Source organism: Colius striatus, chromosome 12 (genome assembly GCF_028858725.1).
Source record: "Colius striatus isolate bColStr4 chromosome 12, bColStr4.1.hap1, whole genome shotgun sequence".
Taxonomy (NCBI): Eukaryota; Metazoa; Chordata; class Aves; order Coliiformes; family Coliidae; genus Colius; species Colius striatus.
Genome location: NC_084770.1, coordinates 28,584,603 through 28,593,791, shown reverse-complemented (window position 1 = coordinate 28,593,791; position 9,189 = coordinate 28,584,603). Strand labels below are relative to the sequence as shown.

At 50.8% G+C, this 9,189-nt stretch overlaps 2 long non-coding RNA genes across 2 annotated transcripts; both read right to left on the bottom strand.

Moving 5' to 3' along the window:
* Nucleotides 1-3,408: 3,408 nt before the first annotated feature.
* Nucleotides 3,409-3,840, bottom strand: LOC133626422 (uncharacterized). The gene is made up of 3 exons (XR_009819490.1): nt 3,778-3,840; nt 3,638-3,692; nt 3,409-3,560 (listed from the first exon to the last, which is right to left on the bottom strand). It is a non-coding gene; the product is annotated as an uncharacterized LOC133626422 (long non-coding RNA).
* A 1,435-nt stretch (nt 3,841-5,275) lies between these two features.
* Nucleotides 5,276-5,758, bottom strand: LOC133626420 (uncharacterized). Its single transcript, XR_009819489.1, has 4 exons — nt 5,707-5,758; nt 5,561-5,620; nt 5,421-5,476; nt 5,276-5,343 (listed from the first exon to the last, which is right to left on the bottom strand). It is a non-coding gene; the product is annotated as an uncharacterized LOC133626420 (long non-coding RNA).
* Nucleotides 5,759-9,189: the final 3,431 nt, after the last annotated feature.

The following is a 9,189-nucleotide window of genomic DNA, read 5'->3' as shown; positions in this document are numbered from 1 at the left end:
CACAGAGGCTGGAGTCACTCTGCCCGGTACATGCTGCCAAAAAGAACTAACTGTCTCCCTTTCCTTAACTGGTGGGGACTGGCTATGGAACATTACTCTCCTCTACACGACCTTTGAAACACCTCACTGTGGCTTGCAACCTTGTTCCCTCCTCCCTGCCCCAACACAGCATTGTCCCTGTATTTAACTAGCAAGCACAATAGAAACTTGAAAACACAGCAAAAAAAAAAGTCGCTACTGAAGCCCAAGACCATACTCACTCCACAAAGCCCCAGCCATGCCCCAAAGCCAAAAGCCCCAGCCACGCCCCAAAGCCAAAAGCCCTGAAAGCCAAAACTCCAAAGTCCAGGCACTACACAAAACCCCTCCCTATAACTCCTACCTTCGTCCCCTCCTCCCAGTCCCAGCACAACATGATCCCGGTACTTAACTTGCAGAGAGCCACAGGTCCGATTCAAAAAGTTCTGTCGGGTGCTACTGCGATACCACGCTCTGTCCACATGACAACAGCACTGACGGGCTCTGCTTGCCCCTTGTGTTATTATTTGGAGAACAGCTTCTGTCTCTGGAAATAGAACAAAACAAGTCACCCAGATGCAAAACCAAGTCACTGAGCAAAACCCCCAAAAGCTCACCTGCTATACAAAGCCCCAACTCACTCGGTAGCCAGAGCCCCAACACCCACGTGTCAAAAGCGAACTGACATACACTCAGTGCTGCTCCACCTGCCCTTGACTCTACACCCCCAGGCAGAGTGGCTCTACGATAAACACACACATATAAACACCAACACCACACAGAACACACACAACACAACACAGAAGTGAGGAGACTCGGTCACACGATGTTGGGACTGGAGATGCCCTAAAGACCTACGGGGCTGTGACAAAGAAGCGAGGCTCCATGGCAGCCACGCAAAGAGGCTGAGGGAACAGCCCAGGATCAGGACTGGGATGATGGATGCGCAAGAAGCCTGACCGTGAGTCCCAGAGAATGTAGCAATGAAGGGAATGAGAACAAATCTCAGAACAGGGATGCCTACTGAGAAGAGCTGCTGACGCAGCCTGGAACGCTGCACCGTGGAAAACGACCGACAAAGAATTTCAAGGTGTGAAGGCGATCCACAGTTTAAGCTTCTTATGCAAGAAAAGTGGCACTGATGGGCACCGGAATGAGGAGGTTTGTTCTTTGAGACCTCAAGGAAAGTGGCCGAGTCATGTGCCGTGTGCCTCAAGTGCAAAAAAAGACTTTGGGACTCGAGGAAATCCTGAGATGTGAAGGACAGACAACACAACAACCCACACAGACGCTGGAGCCACTCTGCCTGCCACACGCTGCCCTTGTCCTGAGAAGTAACTTCCTTTCCTTGCCTAACGGGGACTGGCTACGGAACATTCCTCTACACAACCTTTATAACTGCTCCCTGTGACTCCCGACCTTATCCCCTCCTCCCAGCCCCAACACAGAATTGTCCTTAACTGCCAAAGCCCAAAGGCAAACTGACTGAGCCAAAGCCCAAAGTCACACTCACAAAATAGAACCCCAAAAGTCCAGTCCCTACACAAAACCCTTAAGTCAAAACCACACTCGCATAACAAACTCACTAAGTCAAAAACCACACTCGCTCAACAAAATACCACAGCCAAAACCCAAAAGGCCCATTCACCAAAGAGAACCCCAAAGCCAAAAGCCGACTCGCTCAACAAAACACCAAAGGAAAAACCACATTATTTTAACAAAACCCCTAAGCCAAAACCCAAAAAATCCACTCAACTAAACACAATCCCAAAGCCCAAGGTCAAAACCACACTCGCTACACAAAACCCTGGAAAGTCAAAACCCCTGACAGCCCAGTCACTACACAAAACCCCTGACAGCCAAAACGCCAAAGCCCATGAGCTACACAAAACCTCTGAAAGCCACAACTCCAAAGCCCAGTCGCTACACAAAACCCCTGAAAGCCAAAACCCAGAAGCCCAGGCACTACACAAAACCCCTCCCTGTAACTCTTAACTTTATCCCCTCCCCCCGGCCCCAGTATGGCATTATCCCAGTACTTAACTTGTGCAGAGCCGCAGGTCTGATTCCAAAAGCGGTGTCGGGTGCTGCTGCGATGCGCTGCTCCTGAGCTGCGGTACTGCACTGTGTCCACATGACGGCAGCACCGAGGCGCTTTGCTTGCCCCTCGTGGTGTTGTTCTGAACACAGCTTCTGTCTTGGGAAATAGAACAGAACAAGTCACCCAGATGCAAAGCCCAGTCACACCCCAAAAAGGCCACACCCCAAAAAGGCCACACCCCAAAAAGGCCACACCCCAAAAAGGCCACACCCCAAAACCCAAAAACTCCACTCGGTAAACAAAACCCCAAAGCCCATGTGGCACAAGTAAAGTGACGTACACTCAGTGCTCCTCCATCTGCTCGACTCTACACCCCCGGGCAGAGGGGCTCTAAGGTAAACACACACACAAACACTGACACCACACAGAACACAGACAACATGACACAAAAGTGAGAAGACTCGGCGACACGATTCCTGGACCGGGGATATCCTCAAGCAGAGACCTACGGGGCTGTGACAAAGAAGCGAGGCTCCACGGCAGCCACGCAAAGAGGCTGAGGGAACAGCCCGGGATGAGAAGTAACTGTGAAGACTGGGATGATGGATGCGCAAGAAGCCTGATTGTGAGTCCTAGAGAATGCGGCGATGAAGAGAATGAGACCAAATCTCAGAACAGGGATGCCTACTGAGAAGAGCTGCTGACGCAGCCTGGAACATCGTACCGGAGAAAACAACTGACGGAGAACTGCAAGATGTGAAGCCGATCCACAGTTTAAGTTCCTTATGCAAGAAAAGCGGCACCTGACCGGCACTGAATCGTGAGGTCTGTTCTTCGAGACCTCAGGGAAGGTGCTCAAGACACGTGCCGAGGTCCTCAAGTGCAAAGAAGACTTTGAGACTCGAGGAAATCCTGAGATGGAAAGGACAGACAACACGACAACCCACACAGCAGCTGGAACCGCCCTGCCCGGCACATCCTGACTGCCTCTTAAAACCTAACCCTAACTCTTCCCTTGCCTAAAAGAGAGGGTTCCCAAACAATCTCTCTCCACTGCTACCCTTAAAACCCCATCCTGCAATTCTCAACATCACCTCCCCCTCCTTGCCCCTCCCCGACCCTTTCGCTCAACTTAACTTGCGTGATGCTCTGAAGTCCATCTCTGTGGAAATTACATCGCTCACTGAGGCCTTTCTTTGGGTGCCGTGTTCTTCCTGGGGGTCGGCAACCTGATCAAAAGAAACCCCACAAATAGGGCAAATGGTGAGCATCGCATCAGCCTACACCGACCTCCACTCTGACAACCACTCCCTCCAAAGGCAGAGGTGTTCCGCTCACCCTGCTCCTTCCGGAGTCCGACACGGCTGTCGTCATCCCTTAGGCGCCGGAGATTCAAAGACAGAAAATAACTGTGGTGCTTCTTCGAATGCACCGGCCCTGACACCCTCGTCGCTACCAGCCAGGCTCACTGCAAATGCTCCAAAGGCTGCCCTCATGGCCCCTGAAAAACAAGAAAAACAATTCACTGCCTTGCAGCAAGACAGCTTTAAACACCATCAGGGATCACACGTGCCTCACCTTTTCAGTCTCCTCCTCAGTGTGTGGCTTCACACTTCCAGGCATCTTATGGCACCTGCGAAAAGATACAAACAAGAAACTAGAACACATGATGAGATACTGAACAAACCCACAGGGATCCCCAGCTCTGGCTCCTTTACCTTAGCCTCTAGCCCTCCACGTGGGTCATTCCATCCTGCTGCGTCACGCTGAGGGTCCTCCTGCGAGACACAAACGAGGAAATCTGGTAACTTCATCACCGATAGCCCCTAAAAACAGTTGCTTTAGCCTCCGATCTCTGCTGACCTGGCCGAGTCCTCTCCGATGCCCATGTCCTGCCTCCATTGTGCCTTCGAACCCTCAAAACAGAACGCAAAACACAGCATCATGTAGCGGTACATCTGCCCATCACGCTCTTGCCTCTCACCTCACATCATCGCTAACCTTCTCTTGGCGATCCGCTCCGTCCTCAGGTCGCTCTCTGGGATGCGGCTTGTGTCCCCTGCGTCTGCGAAGACAGATAGAAAACAAGTCACCCAGAGGCACAACCACAGACAAACACTTTCAGAGCTCAACACTCTACAAAGCTGTTCAGAATTCAACTCCAGGCTGGCATTAGAGCAAATCCCTAACGCTGGGCCTCACGTCCCCCGGGCAGAGCGGCTCCAAGCCTGACGCCCACGTGCTGAGACCGACACTGCAGGGAAGATGGACACTGACATACAAATAGGAGACGAGTCCCGGTGACAGAACGCCAAACTGGAAATGCCATTGAGCAAAAAGGCTCGTGGGGCCAAGATGCTGAAGCCAGAGGATCCTGGAGCAGCCCCACACAGGGGCAAAGGTAATGGCCTGGGATGAGAAGTTCCTGTCCAGACAGATGATGGATGCATAAGAAGTCTGGCTTCAAGGCTGAGAAAGTCACAGATGAAGGGAACTAGACTCTGTGTGGAAAAGGATGACGCGAGAACGCAGCAGCTGATGTCGTGGAATGGGACCGATAGAAAACTTCAAGATGTGAAACCGATCCATGGTTTCTGATGCCAGAAAAGCGGCGGCGGATCGCCACCGGAATGGTGAGAACGACGATGAGAGACGCCCGAGTCACGTGCCATGCTCCTTGAACACAAGGAGGATTTCAGGACCTGAGGAAGTTCTGAGACACAGAAAACAGACTACAGGACAACACACACACAGAGGCTGCAGCCGCCCTGCCCGGCCTATGTTAGCTGTCTCCTAAAAGCGCACCCTAGCCCTTCCCTTTCCCAAAGCAGATGGTTCCCAAAGAGCCTCTCTCCTCTGCTCCCCTAGAACCCCCACCTTACGATGCCCGACACGGTCTGCCCCTCGTCTCCCCCTCCCCGATCCCGTCCCTCAACTTAACTCTCGTATAGTCTAAAGCCCATCTCCGCTAAAACCAGGGTCTGCCTGCGGGCGCCACGCTCCTCTTGGGCATCTGCAAAGATATAAAAAGAAACCCCACAAATGGGGCAAGTGGCGAGCATTGGGGTGACAGATGTCAACCTCCGCTCTGACAGTCATCCCCGATAGCCCAAGAGGTTTGCTTACCTGTTTGTTCCACAGTCCAATGCTGCTGCTGTCATACCTTAGGCGTCTGAGACTCAAAGAAAATAACTGTGGCGCTTCTTCAAAAGCACCAGCCCCGACACCCTCCTCGCAACCGGCCTGGCTCACCTCGAAAGCTCCGGAGGCTGTCCTCACGGCCCCTGAAAAACAAGGAAAATGCTTCACTGCTTTGCAGCAGGAGAGTTTTAAACACCAAGGGGGATCACATCTGCCGCACCTTTCCAGCCTCCTCCTCAGTGTGTGGCTTCACCTCTCCGAGGCATCTTATAGCATCTGCAAGAAACACAAATAAGGAACTAAAACACATAACGAGATACTGAACCAACCCACAGGGATCCCCATCTCTGCCTCCTTTACCTTGACCTCTAGCCCTCCACGTGGGTCATTCCATCCTGCTGCGTCAGGCTCGGGGACCTCCTGTGAGATACAAATGAGGAAATCTTGTAACTTCATCACCAATGGCCCCTGAAAACAGCTGCTTTAGACCCCTGGTCTCTGCTCACCTGGCCGAGTCCTCTCCGGTGCCAATTACCTGGCTCCCTCGTGCCTTCGAACCTTCAAAACAGAACACAAACACAGCATCATGTAGCGGAACATCTGCCCATCCCCATTTTCTTGCTCTCCCCACGCCATCGCCCACTTTCTCTCGGCGATCCACCCGATCCCCAGGTCACTCTCTGGAGTACAGCTTTTTTCTCTGCGTCTGCGAAAACAGATAGAAAACAAATCACCCAAGAGCCAAACCACAGACAAACAGTTCCAAAGCTCGACACTCTACAAAGCTGTTCAGAATTCAACTCCAGGCTGGCATTAGAGCAAATCCCTAACGCTGGGCCTCACGTCCCCCGGGCAGAGCGGCTCCAAGCCCGACGCCCACGTGCTGAGACCGACACTGCAGGGAAGATGGACACTGACATACAAATAGGAGACGAGTCCCGGTGACAGAACGCCGAAATGGAAATGCCATTGTCCAAAAAGGCCTGTGGGACTGCGACGGTAAAGTGAGGAGGCTCTAGGGTAGCCGCACGCAGAGGCAAAAGTAACGGCCAGGGATGACAAGTTCCTGTCCAGACAGATGATAAATGCACGAGAACTGTGGCTTCGAGACTGAAGAACGAGAAGATGAAGGGAACTAGACTGGAAAAGGATGATTCGGAAGCGCAGTGGCTGATGCTGTGGAACAGGACCAATAGAAAACTTCAAGAGACAAAAATCAATCCAAAGTTTAAGCTTCTAATGCAAGAAAAGCAGCTCCAGATCGGCACTGGAATGCTGAGAATCATTTGAGACAGTAGCGATGATATCTGAGCCTTGAGCACAAAAAGAATTAGGGGACTCGAGAAAGTCCCGAGACACAGAAGACAGACTCTGGTATATGACACACAGAGGCTGGAGCCACCCGGCCCGGTGTACACTGGCTGCCTGCTAAAAGTTGACCCTCTCCCCTTCCTTGCCCAGAGGAGATGGCTCCCAAATGGCCGCTCCCCTCTGCTCCCTTTAAACGCCAAACCTGCAATCCCCGACCCCATCTCCCCCTCCCTGTACTTTGCTTTCACAGGGCCAAAGGGTCGATTCTGACCACGTCAGCTGACGTGTTCCTGCAGTCACCGGCTCCCTCTTAGACATCTAAAAAAAGACACAAACCGCAGACAGAACCCATGGGCCGCATCTCTGGCACCGGCCCCTCCTACCGCACGTCCTCTGGGAATGGCTGTGGCTGTCCATTCACCTCCTTCCACACCCAGACCCTGTGACCTCCCTTCCCTTGCTGTGCTTGGGCCCCCACACTTGAAAAGCTTTTTTCCTCCTCTGATCTCTCAGGAAAAAAAACCCGCTCCTGCCTGACACCCCTGTCCTTGGAAGTCACGGCCCGGAACTCTGTTATTCTGACTGGAGTCTGTGGGTGCTTCTCATCTTCCATCTACCCCTGGACTCTGAGTCTTGCTCAGAAGCCACTAAGTAAATGAATTTCTGACGTCGATTCATCTCTGAGGAGTCTTCTGCAAGCTGCTGAAGAAGTTCTGAGTGTGACAGAGGGTTCTGGGCAATGTGAAAAAGACAAGAGCTGTTCTCCTATATACTGACAGGGGCCCTACATTCCCTGCTGGCTGCTTTCACAGAATCACGAGGGTCGGAAGGGACCTCAAAAAATCACGTAGTCCGGCTCCCTGACAGAGCGGGAACTCCTACAGTAGGTCACAAAAATGCAGACACGTGCATAGAAGATACATACCGTAAACCTGTTGAGATTATTTTACCTTCCGTCCCGCTAAAGAGATTGATATCAGCAACTTCTACATCTTAAAACAAAAGGGTTGAAAAGGATAAAGTATTGCGTTCAGTCACGTCAGAATCTTCGAGAAAATGGGACACGCCTGAAAAAAAAGAGAAAGCATTTTGTTAAATTTTCTCAATACCTCCAAATGGGAAATGCAAAATTACTGACCTGAAAAACATCCATTGAATTGTACATTCTAATAAACGCTTGACTTTGAGCAGTCCTGAAGGTTGGCTCTCAGCCAGTCATCTTTGCTCATTTTAAGAGCAAAATGCATCTACTCTGAATAGCTTAACATCAGTTTGGATTCTAACTGAGAAACTAGCAGATCATTTACTCTATAGCAGCCCAAGAGCTCAATGAGCTCTCTTGCCAGGGCCTGTGGCTCTTATACACCAGGTCCCTCCCACTGCTCTCAGTGCTGACACCTGGGAAAGGGGAGGGGAGACTGCAGGGAGTCATAAAAGCTTCCAGGTGAAGAAGGCCTAGGTTTCTAGTGTGTAGAGTGCTGGATAGAAGAAGCTGTTCTGCCTGAGAATTATGATAGCATTTTTATAGCACCGATATGCCTCCACTGTCAGCGCTGTGACCGGGTAAGGACTGAAACTTAGCTGTCTAGGAGTAGCTGTCAAGGTAGAAAAGAAACAGCTGTTATACTAAACTGTAGGGAAGTAGGTTGTTTTGGTTTATTACAATTAAAAATTAACATAGAAAACTGAAGTGCTAGAGGCCACAAAAGAGGAAGGAAGCCTTACTGCACACCAGATTGCCATGATGTTCTTTCTGGGCTCTGTAGAGCCTGGTAGGATCTCTCTGCCTTTCATGGTGCCTTGTGGCTTTTTCTGAGAATACTGTGCTGCAAGCCTGATTTGAGCCACAAAGCCCCATCAGTTCCCCCAAACCTCAGTGAGGATGTTGAAAATTGAATGGAGACTGTGAGACACCAATTTGCACCACAGAAACTACAATAGGGGCAAGAAACAAATGAAATGGAGACATAAAAATCTCCACTGGAGATAGCACTGAGCTGTTACAAACATTTAAAAACAGATAGTAAAAAAAAGGGTTAGCATAAAAATTGCAAAATAACAAGACAGAGAAGTTCATGGGAAAACATAAAATAGAAGAACAGCAGCCAAATGAACAATGACATTCTAACAGAATTCTAAACTGCCCAGGCAAAGCAGCAATAGACTCTGCCCTGCAGCATGGACCTGTTCGGGCAGTGGCAGGGGCTGAGGGGGGGCTCGGGTTGGGATTTGTTTCCTTTTTCTTTTTTTTTTTTTTTTTTTTTTTAACTTTTTTGCTCCTTTTTTCCTCCTTTGGTAGGAACTGTCCTTGTAGCGCGTGTTCTGGGGGGCTGACGAGCACTAGTGGTCCTCTGGAGGACTTCCGGCGCATGGAGTGCACCTGCTGGAAAACTGATAGTCGCTTCCGGGGTCTGGAGGACTTCCGCAACGTAAACCGTCACTTCCGGAGGACGGAGGGTCGCTTCCGGGCGCTAGGAGGGTCTTTCGGCCCGTAGAGTGTGACTTCCGGAGGACTGACAGTCGCTTACACACCCCGGAGGACTTCCGGACCATACAATGGTGGTTCGGAGGACTGAGCTATCTCTCTAAATTGTACTCAAATTCGCTCCTTTTAACCCTAAATTTACGCTCTGTCTGCTAGTGCGTATACAATTAAACCAAATACCATTGCTAATAGA